The sequence below is a fragment of the Amblyomma americanum genome, chromosome 1, assembly GCF_052857255.1.
Source record: "Amblyomma americanum isolate KBUSLIRL-KWMA chromosome 1, ASM5285725v1, whole genome shotgun sequence".
In the NCBI taxonomy this organism is placed as follows: domain Eukaryota; kingdom Metazoa; phylum Arthropoda; class Arachnida; order Ixodida; family Ixodidae; genus Amblyomma; species Amblyomma americanum.
This window is the reverse complement of record NC_135497.1, coordinates 30,815,560-30,839,066: the sequence shown is the minus strand read 5'-3', so window position 1 is coordinate 30,839,066 and position 23,507 is coordinate 30,815,560. Positions and strand designations below refer to the sequence as shown.

The 23,507-nt window shown below is 48.8% G+C and overlaps 1 non-coding gene and 1 pseudogene across 2 annotated transcripts; both read right to left on the bottom strand.

Annotated features, from left to right (window-relative positions):
- Nucleotides 1-432: 432 nt before the first annotated feature.
- LOC144112518 (beta-1,3-galactosyltransferase 5-like) lies at nucleotides 433-21,888 on the bottom strand (annotated as a pseudogene). Its single transcript, XR_013310294.1, has 2 exons — nucleotides 21,617-21,888; nucleotides 433-2,536 (listed from the first exon to the last, which is right to left on the bottom strand). The product of XR_013310294.1 is annotated as a beta-1,3-galactosyltransferase 5-like (transcript).
- On the bottom strand, nucleotides 5,456-5,529 carry TRNAT-GGU (transfer RNA threonine (anticodon GGU)). Its single transcript has one exon. It is a non-coding gene; the product is annotated as a tRNA-Thr (tRNA).
- Nucleotides 21,889-23,507: the final 1,619 nt, after the last annotated feature.

Here is a 23,507-nt window from a genome sequence, read left to right as displayed (position 1 = left end):
GAAACACCCTCAGCTGCAGCATCGATGTGAAACCGGCTAGGCTTAGCGAAGACTACGGCAGCCAAGGAGCACATAGCTCAGTTCGTGGCTCGGCGTACCCTCGAGCGGCGTCGTTGCCAAAAGCTCGGCTCGCTCGCTGACTGGTTCAGCGGTTTGCGACTCGCCGTCGTGAGGCTGCAAATCGAGGCAGCGAGCGACTGGCCCCGCGACTGTCACTTTTTGACCAACGCGACTGTTTGTGGCTGTCGCTTTTCGACCAAAATAGTCGCGCGACCTCTGTGACTCTCAAGTGTGAATGGGCTCTTAAGCAGCAGTTCCATTGCTGGCACTTTCGGACCAGGCCGGCTGTGTCTGTGACTGGCAGTTTGCTTTTCTATACGTGCTGTTGCTTTCGTCACATTGACACCAAGGCCAAATGAAAGAGACAATGGAATGGATCCTTACGGAATAGTACGACCCTTGGTGCGTGCTCAGGTCTATTCAAGCCATATACAGCCTGTTTTACAACATAATGAAAGCCACTTTGCTTCTTTATGTTGGCAACAGTGGAGACACACGAAGTGGATTGGCTACAAGAAGAGGGGCATTTGTCTGTGGGGTGGACAAGGTGCACTTGTACAGCGGAATTCCTTCCATGCCTTTGGAAGCTAATATGTGGCTTCAGGTACAGAGAGAGTACAGACACAACTGCAGCATGCGCTGGGCATGGTTGATGCATAGAGGAGGTCCAGGCCAGCCGGACCTGCGACGTCTGTGGCGCGAGCTACACACATTCCAGTAAAGAGCATTGAAAACATTCATGGTCATCTGTCATCTTTTGTGACTTGTGTTGCCACCTGCCGATTGCTTCAATTACACCACAAAAGGAAGATCAGCATTTCCATGAATGACCACAACAGAAATAGAGGGCATTTAGATGTAAGCATTCAAAATGACAAAAAGAACATGGATGAACCATCTGCTATGTCTCATCTGTAACTGCAGCTTTCAACGTGCCAGCCACGCCAAATGACAAAGTGGAAGTATCAGACACAGAGACTGAACCATCAAGAAATTGTGTTCCCTTTAAGTTTAGAGAATAACAGTTTCCGCGACAATAATTTAAAAGTACACTGATCTGCAATGGCTAGCAAAGGCATAATCTGTACGTTTCATAGCTCCTGCACTGCTCAATAATAAAAGCTCGCATTTTAAGCATCACATGCCAGAAATGCGTGTCATGTGCAAATATTTGAAATCACGTTTTGTTTTACACAGCGTAATGCATTAACCGGCCATAAATAGCACTACAGACTGCTTCGTCTGAAATAACTCGGTACAAATGACACGTGGCTCCACGTGCACTAGATAGAACCGAAAACGCCTGCGCCGTTAAGCAAGTCATCTAGTTTCCGTGGGAAAGATAAACGCGGTTTTACACAGCAGAAAAATAGTATCACTGGGTGTGGATTCACCAGGCGGTCACAGACACCCACTGGTTCATATGTCCAACACACACAGCGGGATCGAGGCACGCATCGGTGGATTCCTTGATTGCAGTCACCGCGTCCTGGCAAACACATAGTCCCTGGTACGCTCCCAGAGGCGGTACACGAGCTCGATGTCCAGATCCGGGTGGCCCAGCAGCGGGGGGCCGGCCGTCGCCGCGCAGCCAGGCGCGGGCATCGTCGGCGTCGCGTGCCAGGCGCGGGCCCAGGTCGCGGTGCACTATGCCCAGCCTCTGGGCGAGGATGCCCGTGACGAGGACGTCGTCGACCCAGAAGTAGGGCACGCCGGCTGAGGCCCGGTACAGGTCGCGCACCACGTCAGGAGACATGAGGATGGCCCACCCGGAACAGTAGGGCGGGTAGCGGTGGGGCCGGTACTCGCGGAAGCTGACACGCCACTTGCTGCGCTGGCTCCGTTTGACGTACGGCCTCCGAATGAGGCCACACATGAGCAGGCCAGGCGGGGCCCGGGGCCCCGTCTCGGCGAGTAAGTGCGCAGTCACTTGGAACAGGTCCATGAAAACGTCGTCATCCGTCTTGAGCACGTAGCGCGCCTGCGCGCAGCGGCTGGCCACCCACTTGAGGCCCATGACGTGCTTGTAGGTCAGGTTGTGGTAGCTGTCTACGAAGTTGCCCATCACCAGATCGCCGTGCGCGGCGCTCTCGGCGCGCAGCGCGCCCTCCAGGCCGGGCGCCGCCCTGCCCACAAGAAAGACGAGCGCCATGGCGTGCGCCGTGGCCGCGGCCAGCGCGCTCGCATTGCCCCACGTCTCGCGGATGGCGCGCCGCCGGCCGAAGTGCGCCGGCGCAGAGTGCACGAACACGGCCAGGAACAGGTCGGGCCGGCCCCGGCAGCGCGCGCTGTCCAGCACGAAGCTGAAGTCGCGCCGGTCCACCAGGCGGCCAGGCTCGTCCGAGGACACATTGCTGGGTGCATCCTCCTGCTCTGGCAGCCCGCTGCGCCGCGCCACTGACCACAGGGCCACGAACGCCAGCAGCAGCAGCAGCAGCAGGCGCTCGCGGCCCGCGCCGCGCGGACCCAGCATGGCCTGCGAGAAAAACAAAATAATGCATTTTCAACAAAGCCACCCAAGGCAAACACCTGCGGGTATCTCGAGGCGACAAATTTGTCCCCAAGAACTACCCACTTCTCCTTGGGGGCTAATTCAACCGCAATATGGACTGACCACGGCAAGCAAGAGTTAGACTGAGCAGCATCGCCCTGAACCTATCGCGGTGTCGGGAAATGACGATTTGAACACAAGAAGCGCTCACGGGCCAAAGCGGACCGATCGACCGCGTTGGAAGGTGCTCCCGATCCATGAATGGAACTCGGCATCTGAATGCAGATGAACCATTCTGCTCAGTTCGTGGAGCAAGAAAATGTGCTCCAGATCGCCGATTGGAATACGCCCTTACTAAGCCGGCATTGTCTGGAAACCACGCTGAAAAAGGCGCATTTAGCACGGCCATTCTGGAGGCTACAGCAGCACAACCTTAGAGTCCCGGGACATTCTGTATTCATGTATCACTACCATTACGTCGTTACCCTCCCCCTTCCTCCTCCTTCTCTTGGACCCAGCGTATGATCAACGGGCCGTCCCAGTCTTTAAATCCGAACCTAATGACACATCTTGAATCTAACAACTTCTTTTATCCGCACCAGCATGGTTTTAGGAAACCCCTTTCATGTGAAACCGGCCGCACCGGTGGCCGAGCGGTTGAGCATCCGCCTCGCATGCGGGAGGTGCGGGGCTCGATCCACAGTGCCGCTGGGTGCCCACCAGTGACACAATGGGTACAAGCTTCCCATGGCCTGGTGCTCGGCTTAATCAGGGTGAAATGCTTGGGAAATGGTTGTTTGACCCCACCTTGAGTATAACGAAAATACCTTGTGCCATGGCACTCTTTGGCCATAGATGCACTTGCGCCCTAAAAATTCATTACCATCATCATTTCATGTGAAACCCAACTTGCCGAGTTCATACATGATTTGCTAGAATCCATGGATGACAAGCTTCAAATAGATGCTATATTCCTCGATTACTCCAAAGCATTCGATCAGGTCCCCCACAATCATTTACTTCAAAAGCTTTCATCACAAGGAATTCCCATCAACCTAATCCACTGGATCGAAAATTTTTTTTCAGGGCGCAAGCAGTTCACTTCTACAAATGATAGCCCCTCTCCTCTTTCCAATGTAACATCGGGAGTCCCTCAGGGCGCCGGACTGTCACCACTACTATTCCTAATTTACATTAATGACCTCCCTTACAATACAAAATAGGAATTATGGCTTTTTGCGGACGATTGCGTCATATACAGAGTGATCAGGGCAACCAACAATTCATCTTAGCTTCAGTCCGATCTTGACACACTCTCCTCCTTGGTGTGATAATCCCTCTCCTGAAACATTAACAAATGCAAATCCATGTCATTCACCAGAAAACGCACCGTGAATCAGCATCAATACAGTATTGGCTCATTTTCCATTGCCCTGCATTATCCTACAGATATCTTGGCCTCCATCTAATACAATCGCCATCATGGGTGACAAGTTCAAAAGATCTGCGCTGAAGCCTCGCGCACACTCGGATACCTGCGCCTTAATTTGAAGGCCGAATCCCCTGACATAAAAAAAAAAACTAGCACATATAACATTCATTCGTCCAAAACTAGAATATGTGTCATCCACCTGGCACCCACAACAAGCGTATCTCGCCGCTGACCTTGAAGCCGTACAGAATCGCGCCGTCCGGTTTATAACACCTTGCTATTAAAGGAAAACCAGCATCACCATGCTGAAAGTCCCTTGCCATTCCATCACTCGAGTCACGCTGCATCACATCTCGCCTCCGCCTTCTTCATCATTTCTATTATCACCCAAGCACAAGACAGAAAAAGCTACAACCCCCCACAGGACGTCTAGCCAGCTGTCTAAGCCACGACCATAGTATTTCAAGCATCAACTGTCGTACCTTAGCACTAAAGTTTTCATTTTTTTCTGGACGCGATAGCACTATGGAATACCAAATCCCATCGCATCATGCACTAACCGCAAATCATTCTGGGAAAAACTACATGACCATTTTTCATGAGGGCAAAAAGTTTCTGCCATATTCACTTCGGCACTTCAAACGGCTGTTTGCTGTACTTTTCTTTTTGATGTCATGCCTTTTGCACTAGGTTTTTCTTTTGTAATGATTGAGTGCTGCATATATAAATTTTGTTTTTGTTTCGATCCCGTGCGTTCCAATTGGCATTGAATACTCGTCATAAGATCATTTAACTGTTACATACCGTTATTTTTCTGTTTTATTTTATCCAATTATTGTTTCTGTTTTGATACGTTCTTGTCTAAAAAATCTTGATTTTGCCCCCCCCTTACATAATGCCTTCGGGCCTTTAAGGGAAAAAATTAATGAAATGAAATAGCATAGCGGACACTTTCTTCAGGGACCTTGGCCTTGAGTAAAGTTTCTCCCGGGAAATACAACTCTGTTTGACAAATTAAAAAACAGCGCTCACCACGGTGCGAACTACTCCGAAAAGATGAACGAAACATGCAATCAGCTCCGCGCCACTGAGCAAGATGAGCTGCTCCTGATGGAAATAGCAAATGAGAGTACAGGCGCACATCTGCCTAGCCATTGCACAAAGTGCATTTGTAGCCCAGTTTTTAATGAAAAGTTCCAGCGAACTCAAGCGTTCAAGAATGTCGGCGTTGGGTGGCGATTTCGGAGAAAGTTTGTTTTCGGTAGTTGACCTCAACTTTGACTGCTATAGTTGAGTGCTTCGTTTATGTCCCTGTAAGTTTCATCCCTGCGCTGTTCTTTCTTGGTCACATGTTTCGGGGAATCCCCCAAGGTGGAGTAGATTTGTAATAAGGGAGTAATTACTCATTGGCATCCACCCAAGCGCAGCCATACGGCTACGAAGGAAAGCTCTACAGCTTTCTCAGAAACTTCGTCCTGGTCCGGGGTTCGAACCCGGGACCACTGCTTCACCAGAGCGGTCGCTCTACCAACTGAGCTAACCGGGACGGCAAGCTTATGGGAGGGCAAGAGCGAATTGATCAATAACTCGAAGTGGGAACAGTGTTGGTCAAATGTTTAGGGGAATCCCCCAAGGGACTGGCTGCACTTGGGTGGATACCAATGAGTAATTACTCCCTTATTACGCTGTTCTTTATTTGTCACACTTTGCTCCCCCTCCTCCAGAATGACTTGTGTTTACGCATCTCCCATAACTTGACCCCTTTGTGATCCGGCGTGATTATGCAGTGTACACGCCGGTCCCACGTAAATAAACCAACAGTCACCAGCACTATGCTATGTCGAGTTTGCATTTAGAGTGAACAGAACGGTATTCACCTGAAATATTGCTGATACGTCGCGAAATAAACTAATAACCGAGCGTCGGACCCACCCAGACTGGTCGTGCCTGTCGCAGTCGGTGGCGCCATCTGGCAGGCGCACTGACAAATTCGTTGCACTCGGTCGTTCTAAAAACACAACGCGTCCCATTGATTCAGAGAGACCTGTTCCCGCATTCTTGCGGTTTCAATGACCACGGACAAGTGCGAGATAGGAGTATTGGGACGAGGGCGAGCTACTCAGAACAACTACCACCGATATAGTTCAGGGTTCGATGGAAACCCGCCTGGTGAGGGAAATTCTGCATCTTAAGAAACAAACACTTGCCAAGGTGGAATGAAGATAAACGAAAAAAACATTGACGTTTTGGCACTGCTACGGCTGCAGATTTCACAATGAGACAGAAACAGATGGGCCGTTGCTTATGAAGGAAAAACGTGGAGTACAGAGCACGTGTACCACGTATTTCAGCGAACACTTTCAAAAATAGGTTTTTGGGGGTAAAAATATTGCTTTTGCGGCATAGTATTACCAGTGCTGACGAACACCAGAAAACTGGTGAATCGTCTTAACTAGTAACCATGGTGAGGGAACAGCGCGGAAACGTGACACAGGGAATATTAAAAGACATACACGGGCGCTGATTATCAACTGAATTTTTATTTCAAAGTACAGACAATATATAGCGAAGGAAAAAGGGGCGGTACATTGATAAGGGGGTTGCTCCGTCACTGGAATTCAGAAAATAGTCATGTCTGTGAGTAAAACATGTATTTATCAAAAAAGTGGCGGTGAAAGGCGATAAAGGGAGAGGTGAGTGTAGTGGCCCATCGCGCAAGCAACAGATAAACACTAACCGAAGGTGAAGTAACAAGTGCCCAAAACAGGCTAAAATATATATAAAAAACTTCAAGAAAAAACCCACTAAAACCTAATGGACGGTAGTGTTATAGGGGCCCAAAAGAGGCTAAAAAATTTAAGGGCCACAGAAAGGGGTGTTTGAGCTTGGCTTTAAAATGCTTTCACTGTGTAGAGTGCAGGCCACCGAGCGTCCATGCCGCGTACGAGGCCCCAGAAAAGAGCGGGAGATTTAAAATGCATTTTTAAAAATTCCCGCTTTCGCACCTCGCGGCGACGCGCAGTGCCGGGCTTCCGCGCGAAAACCTGGCATACGAAGTCACGTCGTGCAAATGACGTCAACAGCCGGGGTTATCATTGGTTCACAGCGCCAAATTCTTTCAGACGTCACGCCCTACCGCGGCCACGGCCACTCCGCGCGCGCCGCAGCTGGCGGAGGCAGGGGAGGGGCCGAGCAAATGGGGCCAGCGGAGGAGCGCCGCCGTTTTGGCGTGCGAGAGAAAAAGGCGGGAAGACGCGGAAGTTCAAATTTTGTCTGCATATAACTCAGCGTCCACAGAACGCATTGATATAATTCTTTGCTGGGGGATAATTATGAACCGTCGTCTTTTAACATCCCAGACATATCGCACCTTCATTGAGAGCCCCTTTCTGGGTCCCTTTAAAACCAGAAAGCTGCGAGTGGAAGAGGGCCTTCAAGCAAAAAAACATTAAATTCAGTCTAATAATAAAATAAAATAAAAGAGGGCCAAACGCCCAAAAAACTAGGAGTTAAACGATAAAACACAATGATGTGAACAGTGAAACACTCCAGCCAAGTGACCGGTCACAACGCATGCCCAGCTGTGCTTAAAAACTTCCAATTCTTTTTCAGAAAGAGATGGACGGCGCCCGTGTGTGTCTTCCGATGTTCCTCGTGTCTCGTCCCTGCGCTGTTCCCTTAATACGCAAAAGAACCAACTAGCCCGCCAACCCGCTCTTCATAACTAGTAAGCTGGTTAATATTTAATAACCAACTTCTTAACTTGTAGAGTTCGGCGCCTAGTCGCAATTAGAGACTTGTTGCCGGTCGTTAGTAATATCAGTTTTTATAATTTCGAAAACGCTGTTACCCTTGGTGCTGTGGCTCGACAAAATTTGGCTTTTTCGACTAGTTACGTGCACTGGAGGGGCTGCTTTGCCTGCATGCTTTCAAAAGCGCATGTATTTTCACACGATGCAGCCAAATTTTCTCGACCCACAGCGGCGTGGGTAATCGCGTTTCCGAAATTCTAAAAACTGATATGGCCATTACTAACGACCGGCTACAAGTCTAATTTCAACTATAGGCGCCTAACTCTACTAGTTAAAAACTTAATTATTAAAAATTAGTTAACCAGCTTACTACTTAAAGGGGCTGTAATAAAGCTGCGGTATGCCTGGTATGTTAAAGCACGCCGCTTTACGCATATTGTTCAGCAAAAATTTCTTTAATGCGCTTTGCAGAAGCAAAGTTATCCGTAGTCCAAATTTGAATTTCAGCGTCTTCGCGTCTTTCCCTCCCCTGTCGTCACTTTATGCACACTGGAAGGTCCGCGCTCCAGACAGGAAGGTCCGCGCCGGGCCCCCTATAGCCCGTTTCACATGCAAGCGAAACGCTCGCGAACTCCGCCGCGGCGGCGAGTACACCCTCTCTCAAGCGGCGGAGAAAGCCCCAGCGGCTGGAGCGGCGAGGTTCGGGCAAGTTGGAAATTTTCGCGGCGGCGACGCGGCAGCACCGCATCTCAACCAATGACCGCCCGGCAAGGGTGGCTAGACTGGCCCGGCGTTGCCACGCGAGTTTGTACGCCGCACGTACGAAGTTTTGTTTAGGACAGAAATTGTATAAAGCGCTGTTTACTGCTTAAAACGCAATAATTATATTTATTTAAATAAACTATGAAAAGAAAAGACAAAATAATGCTTTTATATTACGCTTTTTTTGTGTTTGCAGGCCACCAAAACCGGTTGCAGGCGCATATCTTTTGCCCGCAACATTGGTTTTCGCAGCGGTGGGAAACGCGCAGCGGCGAAACGAAAGCTCGCGAACCGCTTCGCAGCGCCGCGCCGCTGTTCGCTCCGTTCGCCAATTCGCTTGCATGTGAACCGCCCTTATGGGGGCGGAGCTTCCTGACCCACCGAAGCTACGCAGCTTATTGGCCCCAGCCACGGTAGCTGCCTGTCGTCTGAATATGGCGGAGGGTGCGATCGATAGAGGAAGTTGCGAGCATGAAAATGACGCCGGGAAGGGCTCGCCAACTTTCGCGCGTGATTGTGGGTTCTCTGCTGCGTGTGAAGTGTATTACTTAGCTCAGGCTTTCATGGCTCAGGTTTTCATGACAACACAAGGCAGTGAGTGAGCGAGTTGAAGTGCTCCCCTCGGAAGTGCTTCAGAGCCCCTTTAAGACGATTCACCGGTTTTCTGGTGTTCGCCAACAATGGTAATACTAAGCCGCAAAAGCCATATTTTTATCCCCAAAAGCCTATTTTTGAACATTTTTTTAATGTTTTCGCTGAAACACCCGCTATATATCGGGTAGATTGCTCCGCGTCCTGTTTATCGCTTCGCTAGTCACGAAGTTTTGCCCTCTGCAGCAAGGATTCGATTCAGCTACCGCGACTTTGGATACCGAACGCCTTGCCTGTTTCCTTCCTTGAAACATCATAAGTATGCGAGGATCACCACGTGGAATTTCACTAAGCTCGGTAAATAATTTATATTAAACTTTCCTCTCATGTGTCGGTTTCAACAGCCCAATGGTTTATATGGCGTCAATTTTTAGATGAGCTGACGTGAGGCACGAAGAAACTGCGATACAATCGCTGCGTCACCGTCCTAACTGCGTCACCGCTGCGTCACCGGCCAGCCCACCCCAAGAGAATAAATGATAACGAGTTAGAAGAACCCAGTTTTTCTTATGCCTCGCGTAAGCTCAAGTCAAACGCGACGTCAAAGCAACCGTTCGCCCGTTGAGACCGGTGCCGAAACAGAATGAAAGAAAATATCGATTATGAATACAGCCCTTCGTTCTTGCACCCCGAACTTATTTCTTGTATATCGGGTGAAACTCGATTTCTGCCTGAAAATGAGCCTTCTAGAGAATGCTGGCTATCCAGTTCACAAAGCTAAATAGACTGCAAGCAAACATTTATGGATATCTAGTGCTTATTCCAGAAAGGTGTCTTCGGTCAACTGGGGATATTAAACCTCTTTTAAAGGGGTTGAGACACCAAATTCTGAGGCTATAAAAAGTTTGCTATGGACGTCCTCTGTAGGTAAGGTCATCCACGGCCAAGTATTGGACGCACAAGAACTTAAAATATATTTTACTTCAGCTCCAGAGTCCTTAAATGCTTTCTCAAGACAGACCCATTGCTAGCGGAATTGCTAATGACGTCACAGCACAACAACGAGACGTACTTTGAACGACAACGCGCGACATCGGCAGATATGCGGTCGCTGACGCACCAGTCGGCACCAATATCGACGGCCGAGCGAAACCTTCACGTCCATGAGACGACGACCCGACTTCACATCATATGTTCACACTGGCACCCGCCGCGGTGGCTCAGCGGTTAGGGCGCTCGATTACTGATCCGGAGTTCCCGGGTTCGAACCCGACCACGGCGGCTGCGTTTTTATGGAGGAAAAACGCTAAGGCGCCCGTGTGCTGTACGATGTCAGTGCACGTTAAAGATCCCCAGGTGGTCGAAATTATTCCGGAGCCCTCCACTACGGCACCTCTTCTTCCTTTCTTCTTTCACTCCCTCCTTTATCCCTTCCCTTACGGCGCGGTTCAGGTGTCCAACGATATATGAGACAGATACTGCGGCATTTTTTTTCCCATAAACCAATTATTATTATTATGTTCACACTGGCACTCACCAGCGGTAAACAGTGAATTTTAGTCGACGCCAGCCCCCTCCTGCGCCGAGTAGACCTAGCGTGCCCGCGGGGTTCGTATGTGCGATGTCGGCGCTTGTGGAGTTCACAAGTTTCAGAGAATGCAAATGGCCATCGAGTATAGTTTTGACAACAGTGACCATAAATCGATGATTACTAACATCTTAGGACGCATATGCAGTGAACGGGAAGTGCCCCTGCTAGGCGGTCTGCCGACCAATGCTACAGGCACCCGGCAGCAGTCGTCAAAGTCGCGAGTGGACAACAAATTAGACCATATTAATTATTGCAAATGGGCGCCGCACATACTTCTAGATAAAACAATCTAAAGTCAAGCAACACATCAGAAAAGCCAGATACAGTGAGAAACGCCGGCCCAACGTAGTGTCAACCTATGAAGCGTAGAGCTTCCCAAAGCTGGCGCTCGCATTCAGCGGCGCTGCCTGTACAGTTAACGCCCTAAGTACAGAACTAAACGTACAACCGGCACAAAAGAGAAGAGACTGTTCACTCTAAGTAGAACGCAGCTTACATTTCGTGCTGAACGAACGCGCAGTTGCTGCCTATAGGTGGGTATGTAAAACAAAAGGTGTAGTCGTCGTCATGGGCGCATTCCTAGCGGAATTACGTACCTGAGCGATAAATGCCGAGTCCTGTACGCTTGAAGCATTTATTTAGCGAATATATCGACTGCATGCTAAACAGCAGCACAAAAGCAAGCAGAAGATATCGGCAGCCACGGGACCCACGCAGCCTATCGGCGCGGCTCCGTGAGCGGGTCGAGGAAGCGAGTATCGGTCGGTACTACGGACGGTCAGGCATCGTGCGTTGCTATGCAACCAGGGTATCTGCCGACTACGGGCCACCGGCACGGACGACCGCCGAGCATCGGCGTCGGCGAGGTATAACGAATCGAAATACAACGCAGAAACCGCGTTGGCATACGCGGTGTGCCGACTGAGATCGGCCCGAGCGAACCGCTAGGTTTCAGAGCTCGGTGTTGTTTGCCCGGCATTTCGAAAGGCGCCGGTGTACGCGCAGCATGTTGGTAAAATGTTTCGGGGAATCCCCCAAGGTGGAGTAGATTTGTAATAAGGGAGGGAAATTTTTAAACTGAGAAGTTTTTGAGAAATCTATTTAGGTTTCTTCTGTAGCCGTACGGCCAAGCTTGGGTGGATGCCAATGAGCAATTGCTGCCTTATTACAAATCTACTCCACCTTGGGGGATTCCCCTAAACATTTGATCAACACTGTTCCCACATCCGAGTTATTGATCAATTCACTCTCGCCCTACCATAAGCTTGCCGTCACGGTTAGCTCAGTTGGTAGAGCGACTGCGCCTGTGAAGCGGTGGTCCCGGGTTCGAACTCCGGACCAGGACGAATTTTTCTTCAACTGAGAGGTTTCTGAGAAAGCTGTTTAGCTTTCCTTTGTAGCCGTATGGCTGCGCTTGGGTGGATGCCAATGAGTAATAACTCTCTTCTTACGCGCAGCATGTTCACGAGAGCAGACGACGCAGCCATCCGTGAGTCACAACTTTGGGGCCCGCTTGACTAGAGCTGCTGCTCCTCCCTAGCTGTGACGTCATAGCACACCGCCAGCGCTCGGAAACCGAAATCGCTCAGTATAAACGATGCAGTCACAAATTATCTGCCTGGCATATATGGACCACGTAGCGTGGATATCAGGGCCCGTGGGCAATAGGCGCTTGAAACAAAGAATAATAATAATAATTGTTTTTTTTTTTGGGGGGGGGGCAAGGAAATGGCGCAGTATCTGTCTCATATCGTTGGACACCTGAACCGCGCCGTAAGGGAAGGGATGAAGGAGGGAGTGAAAGAAGAGAAATAGGTGCCGTAGTGGAGGGCTCCGGCATAATTTCGACCACCTGGGGATCTTTAACGTGCACTGACATCGCACAGCACATGGGCGCCTTAGCGTTTTTCCTCCATAAAAACGCAGCCGCCGCGGTCGGGTTCGAACCCGGGAACTCCGGATCAGTAGTCGAGCGCCCTAACCACTGAGCCACCGCGGCGGGTAAACAAAGAACGCCTAACCGAAAATTTGGGGCGTTTCGTTTCGTTGTTTTTTAAACGCCTTTGCAATTTGAAGATTTCCGTAATACTGTCCGACGATGAGAATTCAAATTGGCTATACAATTAGAAACTAATGAAGAAAAGTTCATTAAGCTTCGCACACAAGAGGTAAATGTATTGCTGCTGTGCATCCCGATACAGAGCAGATATTCGTGCCCAAAACAGCCAAAACATCTATTTCATATGTAAGCCAAACGAAACTGTCCTATGAAGTAGTTTCTTCAGAAACTTTCTCTAAAGTAGGTCATATCTACATATGCAATACGACATCTTGTGCAGTTCATAATGCAGCTACACTATAGCGGTGTGCACGTTAAGCTATCGAATGACGCCTACATTGTGCTGTTTCAACAAGAACAACGCGCAGAATGCTGGCGCCAACATAGCCTAAAATGGAGCATTCGAGCTGCCGAAGTGGGGCTCGGTTATGTTTTTTTCTTTGCCTATCACCGTTAGCAACCGTTCGGCTGTTGAAATGAGAGGAAAGGATTGCCGCGTCAGGAAAAGAAAAGGTCTCCGCCAACGCATCCTTCAGGGGACGACCGAAGGCGGGAAAGTGACACCGGGAGAACGGCTGCACAGATGGGCATTCACTTAGAATGTTTCTGGATGGGACTGAGAAGGCTGGCCCAGAAGGTCGGTGTACTCCCTTCAACTGGTGGCCACCACCGTGTGCCCAGCGTATCGGTCACACGAGCGGCAGGCGCACCGCGCAGCCTTCCGCTCGCCTGTGGCCCAGCAGCCCAGATACCTACTACGTACGGCTGTCTCAAAGGGGCATGATAACGTATGAACAATAGACTCCATTGTAGTACCTAATCGTATCCGCAGCATCGGAGAGTGGGGCATGATGATTAATCACCCGGGCGTCTCCAACCCCTGCGTCTGAAGTGCCTCTATCGCTGTGCCCATGCCTGCAATCTGCGCTGCCTGAAGTGACACAGGGGAGGCCATGTTCCCAAGCCGTGTGTCTCGCGATGAGTATTCATCCATATGCAACTCATCACCGACCAACTCGGGGCTTTTGCCAAAGTGGCGCTTCGTTAGCCGAAGCGGCGAACGGCGGCAGCTTTGAGGCGTCCTTCATTCTACGGTGGCGTCTTGAACCCGGCAGCGAATAATTTCTTCGTTTACGCCGCACACAGCCTTTTGAAAGCAGGGGCCTGCTTTTAAGCCGTGGGCACCTGTGTAGGCTTTCAACTTCGGAGCCTTTTCAAGAGGTTTGGCGATGCACAACTAGGCGTGGAGCGAAATTGGGCTTTTGGCGTTTACTTATCCCACATATCAAGAACGCACTGCGAAGCACAAACGAAAGGCATACCACCAGTGAATGAATGCGTGAAGCCGAGACGGCCACTGATATCAGCCAAGTGTAGCTGTCGCGGAAACACAACCGGCGCTTCAAGCATCCTCGGTCGCCGTATGAAAAAGAGCATTTAATGTGCACTGCTTTTTTGCCACTTGCCTATTCGCTCACCGGAGCCAAGAGCGACGTAAAGCACACCGCGGTGCGATGTACGAACTGCTCGCTGTTCACGCTGACCTCCGTCGCTTCTAAATCATTCTGTGCTCAGTGGGCCCACTGAGCACAGAATGATGTCTTGAAACGTCTGTAGGTCATAGACATCTTGGACTACAAAATATATCTACAAGACGCTGTTCGATACTTGTCTAGAAGATACGGTTTTTATGGGGGGATTTAACGTCCCAAAGAGACTCAGGCTATGAGGGACGCCGTAGTGAAGGGCTCCGGAAATTTCGACCACCTGGGGTTCTTTTACGTGCACTGACATCGCACAGCACACGGGCCTCTGGAATTTCGCCTCCATCGAAATTCGACCGCCGCGGCCGGGATCGAACCCACGTCCTTCGGGCCAGCAGCCGAGCGCCATAACCACTCAGCCACCGCGGCGGCTATGTCTAGAAGATATCTAGCCAAGATGTCTGGAAGATGTCTTAGGAAGATTTTTACGCCTTCAGCAGCTACACAAGACTTACTAATCCACTTAAAAGCAAGTTGTTTTCAAGGCATTCTGCTTCAGAATGCCTGGAGGGCTCCTTCACAAGATGTTTTACAGCTTGACCTATATGCAACTGCAATGCAATATTTACATCTAAACAGGAAACACCTAGAGAGAAGCGTGGCCACCAGAAACATAACAGAAAAAAGTTCACGTTATCAACACATATACGCATGCATACCTGCCTACGGCAGGAGTATTTTATTACCCCGGGCATGCTATTCCGATTCCAGTGCCACATGCGTGACAATAAACTCTCTGCGCATGGAGCATCAATCCATCTACAAGACAGATATAATGCTTCTTGCCAAGATCACCAAGCCGTCTCAAGGCCTCTCAACTGACCTCTGCGACAGTTACTGAATGTCTATAAAACATCTTGACAAGATGTGCAAGACATATTTCACATGATTACGAGGAATTTCTAGACATCTTGAAACACTTTGTAGACACCTTCTAGCTCAGCTAATGCTTCCACTTTTTTGAGCTACAAAACTTTTTGCAAGACTTCTTGTAGATATCTCAGACAAATTGTAGAGGTCTACAGAGGCTTGAGTGAGTGTCTACAACAAGAAACATCTCAATAACTCAATTTGGCCTGGCCGCTCACTGATCATAGTAGGTCTTGAAGACGCAAAAATCTAATCGTAATTTTTTAGTAAAAATTGAGACATCTTTCTACATGACGTTTCTACATGACCTTTTTTACATTGAATGCATGCGCGTGCTCATAAAGTAGCTTTCATTTCTGAGTTTATTTTTCTTTTCTGGTAAGAATAAAGACTTGCAACTAACAGAATGTCACATTGAAACCAATCTAATTCTAATGCACCAGGAATAAATTAAAAGACACGAAAATACCTTCAGTAACTTTGTGAAGAAAAACAATGTTAAACATTATAAGCAGGTCACTGATTCCGTTTAAGGAAACCGGCATCAGTCTACTAGAATGCTTAAAGCAGAACTTTAAATACAGAAAAGCTGGAAGCAAAATACAGACACACAACCAACAGCGCATATGTTTCGTTTCTTTGGCCAACGCACATATAGTACACTGTGGCGAACTAGGGCCATATCGACTACCATGCAACGAGCACATGCCCTCTGTTTTCACAAGGTGCGGTTTTGCGTTACCGTGCGCTGCTGGAAATTTAAGCCGTGCAGAAACCAAAAGGGATGGGCCCTCAATGATACGATCAGTCGAAGGTCGGCTGTTTGAACCGAGATCCGTCTTTCACATTTGGCGCCTCAACTGCAAGCTTAGCGAGCTTTCTCAAGTTGCACAACTTGCTGCTGACAGGCCTTTTTTGTTTGCCGAAATGTCACATCCTCATTGTAATAGAGTAATTTAGAAGACGTGCTATTAGATCAACTTTGTTCTCAGTGGATGGAATGCGATGCAAGCATTTCATCGACGGTGAGGTTGTATGCATAAGGCTTTGCAGCAAGTCTTCAAAAGCTGCTTCAGCTGGCTTAACCACTGTTGAAATGCTTTTCGCACTGATTTCACGAGAGCACGGTCGGTAGAGAGAATGGCCTTTCGTGATGCTTCCAGGAGAGTACAGTCTTTGGGAGTGCTGAAAAGTGATACCTCCTCATAGCAGGTTGCGTAGCCACTATTGCAGTCAGGCACAAAGAACTGCTTGCCCATATTAGGACATAATTATGCATTTCTTGCACTAGCTAAATGCACAAAAAAGTCGTAGGGATTCAACATAGTTAAACCGAGTAGAAGTGCAAAAGCAGGTGTTCATTCTTCAATTGGGGGGGACACTTAAACTCGGCCTGAAGGTTATGACGCGGTAGCTTTAGTGGGTTAATGCCCATGTATGCAAAATTGCTCATTCTCTGCTTAACATTCATAAATCGTGACGAGTCCTCATACAGCTAGCAGCGCAGTAGCGCAGCGGTGAAGTGATGCGCCACTGCCCTGGCAGGTGGTTGTTTCTATCACAGCTACCAGTAGGGATTGTGCAACCCATGCTGCTCTTCCCGAGCAACCCCTCGTGATTAATCGTTAATTTAGCTGTCACCTACTAGGGCAGGTTGTGATGAATGCACAAGGTTACGTGACCTAGTGGCGAGATGTCATCACATTGGCTGCAGCAGGTGCAACGCTCAACTTACACGAGCTTCCTTCCATTGGCTGCAAGCTTACCAGAGTAACACGGTTAAGCTCGGGTTAGTTCGGAGCACAAGACAAGAGGCACAAGACAAGATGACAAGATTCTTGCTCGGGGTTGATACGTCTGGAGTAGTGTTTTCGCACCAAACATTCAAGACAGCGGATCAAAGCAAGTCTGCAGTTACGGTTGAAGAGGATGCATCAGACGGTGATGCACGTTGCCGTACTCCTGTAAGCTGAGCAGCCAGCCACCCGATCAGGGACTGCTATCAATGCCACAATGTCATGAGACGGCTGTTTAATTGGCGAGCCAAAGCAACAAAACAATGTATCAGCCTCCGGTTCTTTACGCTCCAAGGCGCCACGCATCATCTGGTCAACCAGACGACATGTCTCTCTGATAGGAAATGTAAGTATTTGGACAGTAAGCAGTATGAAAGCATCAACCTGCTCAGAATTAGGCAGTTAAATAAAACAGGCATATATACTGTTTCAGGTCTTTCAAAACTGACTGAGGTCGCAAATGTTCAGTGCGTGTGCCGCTGCTCCATAGAAATGCTCGCAGAATCAGCGGAGAGGATAGCCACCTGAACACGTGTTTCCCCTAACGGCGGAGTTCACATCCAACCACAATACCAGCCTCTCTCTCTCGCCACAGTGTGGCCATGCCATCGGCGCACCTCTCTTCACTCGTCGCGGTAGCTCAGTGGTTAAGGCACTCGGCTACTGTGCCAGAGTACTCGGGTTCGAACCCAATCACGGCAGCCGCGTTTCATTGGATGCAAAACGCTAAAGGCATCTGTGTGCTGTGCAATGTCAGTGCACGTTAAAGACCCCCAGGTGGTCAAAATTATTCCGGAGCCCTCCACTATAGAACCTCTTTCTTTCCTCTTTCACTGCCACCTTTCTCTCTTCCCTCACAGTGCGGTTGAGGTGTACACTAAGATGCAAGACAATTACTGCACCATTTTCTTTCCTCAAAAACCACTAATTCTCTTTCATCCACCCTGCTCATGCAACTCACGCCAGCCACGCCACAGGGCTCCAGCAGGGAGCAGAGTTGCGCAACTGCTTTCCTCCGCTGACATCAAAAGTTCCATTTCATTTCGGCATATAAGCTGGAGGGGGCCTGCTGCTCCCACCTTAAGTGCTGTCTATATTGTTGCCCAAATGAGGGACCGGGAAGAGGAGGGGTGCCTCCAATATGCCACTTTATTAGTTTCGGCTGAGCCGACATCACTGGTGCAGTGCTCCTTCACCGCATGCGCAGGCTGCCCCGAGTATCACGGTCCTGCCACACGAGAAGCAGCTTTCCCGCAGAGTATGGAACATAATGGCGGACCTTTGTGCAACTATGCTCCCTGCGGTAGCGGTCCGCAGGAGCCCAGGGCGGAGGCACCTACCATGGATGGATGGGATGGAACATAGGAGCGTCCTCTTTGCAACAGGGTGGTGGCTGTTGCCACCATGCTTGGCTTTTTTCTTTATTATTGCTTTAAAAATGTTATTAATAGTGTTTTTAATCGTACAATTCTAACCTGAAACCTCTCTGCTTTTGAGCCACCAATTTTCCAATCGCTTTTTACCAGAGCTGCATCTCGCGCATCATATCTTCATGCAGCAGTGCACTGCTGGCTGCTTAGTTCTGGCGGCTAGCGCCAGTACACCAATCAGTTGCTGCCACGCGAGCCGACCAATCCGGGATGTTTCGCTCACAGCCAGTATTTATCCAGCGTCGTCCGGTTTAGCAGCCAAGGAAGGAAGCAAAAAAAAAGGGAAGATACACCACAGTGGACGGCTGCTAATCATTGCGCCTTTTGCCTTTCGCGTTAATCAAAATGTGGTCACGAATTCTAGCGGTGTCTTTATAGTAAGCAAGACTAAAGGCCTGATTTCATCCCACATCCTCAGCAGCTGGCTGTCGTAGAAGATGCGGTAGCAAGCTTGGAGTGCACATGCATACACAAAACCAACCACAATAAGCCACACAGCATTGGATGAGATATTTGGAAACAGTCTACGTAGTGTCGACTGTCTAAATTTAGCGTCAGAGTTCGGCCATAAATTCTGCAAAGTCCTAGAGTATGCGTTAGCGCAGTGCGACTCTGCACAGTATGTCTGGCGGCGATCAGCACTGCCTCAGATCTTAGGCCATCGTGCTGCACACCCAAAGATCGCATGCATTTCTGATATCCGTGCCACATGCGCACAAAAAATGGCAGTAAATGAAAGCCTTAAGTTTGTTAATGCCATTATTTTCGGACTTGGTGCTACATGTCCGCATTTAATGCCATTATCGAAAGTGACGATGATAATGCTTGCAAGGCAGTCAAAAGTTTCACCTGAATATAAAAAGCGCTAATAAGCACAACATCTCGGGAATGTTGTCCAAATGTAATGTAAAAATGATTTTCCAGAAAATATGCCTACTCTTGCTTATCAACTCGAAAAAGTAGCCATAAACTCACATGTCGGCACACAAGTCAAGAGTATCGGTCAGAAATTCTGGTAAAAATGGCATCCTTCGCTTCAAAAATGCAGTATAGATGCCTCACCTGACTGAAAGTTACGAATGAACCATTTGCTACTGGTTAGGAAGTTGTTACTGACAAAGTTGCATGCTTTTCTGCATGTGGAATGGGGACAAGAGTATGCATTGCGCGGGCGAATGAGTTGTAGCTAACTCAGTAGGTCACAAAAGGCAGTAAAGCTAATGCCATTAAATTCATGCCTGTTGCACCACATGAATGCCATTAAAACTTAAGGCAGTCAGCACTTCATGGCATTAAATCTACCCTTGTGGCACAGGTATAACAGGCTTATTGCCCGCTGCAAAGGTGAATGTCGGAGCAGGTGGCGATAAGCAGATTAGGCATGCCCGCTGGTTTTCGCTGTGCTACATTCACCACATGGCTGCCAAAATACACTCTAGGCAGGGCCAGGCGTGGACCTAACATACCAAAAGTAGAATGTGACATAACACATGGTCCGCGGGCCATAAACCAGCCCGTGGTCCACAGTCCGAAAGGGCGGTTCACACAAAGCATACTGGGGCTCTAGCTCTACTGCAACTGTACTGTTTGGGCATTTCTGGCAGTCATTGGAGCCGATATTACTTTTTCCTGAATATGATATGTTATTTGTTTTAAGCACGTTTACACACTCCTTGAAAGTGTTCAGCCAGAAATAAATGCCCACGCTTGGACACTGTTACATGGCTGGTCTTCAGTATACCATTCTCATGCAGAACGTTTCGCCACAAGCAGGTAAATCACCACACGCACAGACCCGCTGTCGTGAGATTGGCTCCTGGCCGCAGGAGCCCCATTTTGATGGAGGTGAAATACAAAGGCCACCCATGTGCTGTGCAATGTCAGTGCATGAAATTAACCTGGAGCCTTCCAATACGGCGCCTCTTTCTCTATCACCTCCTCCTTTATCCTTTCACTCACGCTCCAGTTCAAGTGTCTACTATAAGTGAGACAATTACTGTGTTACCTCACACGAGAGTCACTGGGCCTTCCCTACACTCATAATCAATTAATATTATCCACTGACATGCACACAGATTCTCAAACCCAGGTTGCAAATGTTTCCAATAATAATGAAATCTTGAAAAATGTGAAGGTTATGGGAAACCAAATGTCAAGTTTTTCGACTTAACTTCGGTGTTCTTAAAACCTAAACTCTAAAAATGTCTGCTGTTATATCTAGTAGGTGATAAGAGAACAATGAAATACGGCGCGCAGAAAGAAGAAAACGACGTCGCCTCTGGCTTATCCTGTTTCTAAGGGCTGTTTTTTCACCCAAACAAAGACGAGTTTGACTACAAATAGACTTCCCATATGCGTAATGGTCAACCATAGCCCTTCAAATGGAGGATACAACCCGCACCTGCTCCACAAAGACACTAGAAAAGCCGCGGCAAGCTAAGAATTGCGCATGTACTAAGAGAGAAACTACCGAACTTTCGAGCAGCACGTTACCGTTGAAAGCTTGTTACGTGCAACGAAAGCTACGCCACGCCACAACCGGTTTCCTAAGCACTGCGTTAACACGACCAGAGGCGTACTTTCAACGGAAGCGCCTGACGTGATGACGCCGCAACGTCCAGCCTCGGACAGTCGTCTGCTCAACGCCACTTCATCCGGGCTTCTCGCGGTGCGCGCCGGGATTGCACTGCGCCCGCCAACCGCCGGTGCACCACATCAGTGCTGGCCACATAGAAGCGACATTGTCACGAGACACACTGTCTGGCGCTTAGAGGTAGATGAGCCACAAAACAGACAGTAAAGCGCTCGGTAACTGCGCGTAATCAATAAGCAAAAATGGTAGTTTGCGCGTAAAACACCACCCGCCATGCCTGCTACATTCTACGCAGTTCCAAAACAGACATAGTCGACACAGAAGCTAGAGGAAAATGCGACAGATTCAGTCAAGCGCCGAGTGTCAGGGTGAAATCATCTGATGCAATAGAGCCATCCTAATGTAAAAGACGTAGCGCTATCAAGCGTGGCTGGAATCAACCGAGTGAGGCAAGATAAAACAACTGCACATTGTCAACATGCCGGGTAAGCTCCTAGCAATAATCGGAAACACACACTAGATCATTGAGAAGAGCGCACTGTGGGACTGAAACGCAAACGTTTCAAAGGCCTGGCAACGATATGCCCAAGATGTCATCACTCCAAACAAACGCACCTCAAACAGTCAGCATGCAAGTGTACTCACTGTGTCAATGTCGCGACTCCCCGTGCCCGTCTCGCATGGCTGCAGTGTCGACAAAACGCACGACTGGTGGTGCTGGGGCGTCTTTGCGAAGCACTGAGCACCGCTGCTTCTCGCCAGTGGTGGCCGACGCACACGCCCGTAACGCCAGCGTGACGCGTCGTCCGAGCCGCGACCGGCTGGCCGGTGCGAGCTTGGGCAAAGCCCCTTCCGGACTCTTCCTCAAAGAAGCGCGCGAATACACTGCGCGTGCGCCAGCTCCATGGTCTCTGACTGCAGCCACTGTAAGTTCATTCATTGCTATCCAAACGCTGCATAGATGACCACAAGCGCTCCTGCCGGTGGACGCTCGTACTGACAGCAAAAAAGTCGGAAAAACGCATTGAGCGGCGTTACTGTAGCGGCGTGTAAAAATATCGTGGTTGGAGTGCGCAGCAATGCACTGGCTCCGTCTGATCGACATTTTTCTGAAGTGAAAATATACGTAAAATTTTTGAAACGTCAAGAGCTGCTGGTGAACGCGGACAAAGAGACTTCTATTGCGCGCGAAATTTGATGTGTGGCTTCATTTCAACCGCTTGTGAGGCAATCAAAAGAACTCTGAAACACTTTTCTTGGCCCGTTCAGTTCCTGCGCTTCCTTCAGTCAGTCGTAGGAGAGGACGGCACAGCTTCACATCTGCAAATGAAAATTTTTCAGAAAAGTACGAACGCAGCGGTCGACGATTGCGCGTTTTGGACAGTGTGTAGGCGTTACCGCAAAAAAACAAAACAAAAATAACCTCATACGTAACTCGTTACGCTAAAAAAAGAAAGGAACGCACGTTACTTTGCCGTTACTCCATGCCACAAATTTTAATTAGTGCGTCTTCGCTGCAAGAATTCACGACGGCAATTTTAAAACGCTCATACTTCACATAAAACTTCTAACCCAAACAACGATTTTACCCGAAATCTTGAACTAACGAGAATAATTTGCACAAATGGGCAGGAGCTTAGCAATTTTATAGCGGCCTAAAGTTGCTTGTTACTCTGTGACACATGGTGAAGCCATTTTGCGAATGTGTCATTAAGCACAAAATGACACTTCATCATCAGTTCTAATTTCACAAAGAAATTAAACATCGCTGCACTCTCAACGAATTTACAGTAATTCAGACAAATGTAATGTTCCCAAAATGCTCGGCATGCTTCCACTCTTTACAGAGTTGTGTGTGTGTAAGTGACTTGGGGAGGGGAGGTAGGTATATATAGGCAATTGTGTGAATTCGTGTTTCGTGCACGTGTATATACTCTGTCTTTTTTTTTTTTAGCTGGGCGCGTCGTCAAGGGCAGGTGTTTTGTGGCCTGCAGTAGGGGTTGTCGAGAGCACATGTACATTTTGTTTATTTGCAACATCACTCTAAGCGCTCTGCACTTTTTTTTTCTGAAAAAGGGGTTGAGGGGGGGGGGGGGGGGGGGGATTGGAATAAAAAGTAACTAGTAACGTCACACCTCCCGTTACCGAAAAATGTTCACGTAAGTATACGTTACCCGTTACAGTTCCGAAATGGTATCGAGTACGTTACTAAGTTACCGAAAAAAGTAACGAGTTACTGGTAACGCCGTTAAAAAACTGAAATTGAAGATTGGTTTTTTGGGGAAAGGAAATTGCGCAGTATCTGTCTCACTTCTCGGCGGACACCTGAACCGCGCCGTAAGGGAAGGGATAAAGGAGGGACTGATAGAAGACAGGAAGGAGGAGGTGCCGTAGTGGAGGGTTACGGAATAATTTCGACCACCTGGGGATCTTTAACGTCCACTAATTAACGTACGCGGAGGGGAGCGTTCCTGCAGTCCTATTCGCCGCCTTTGTGAGCCGGATTTGCCATGACTAGACATGTTGCCTCTTGAAC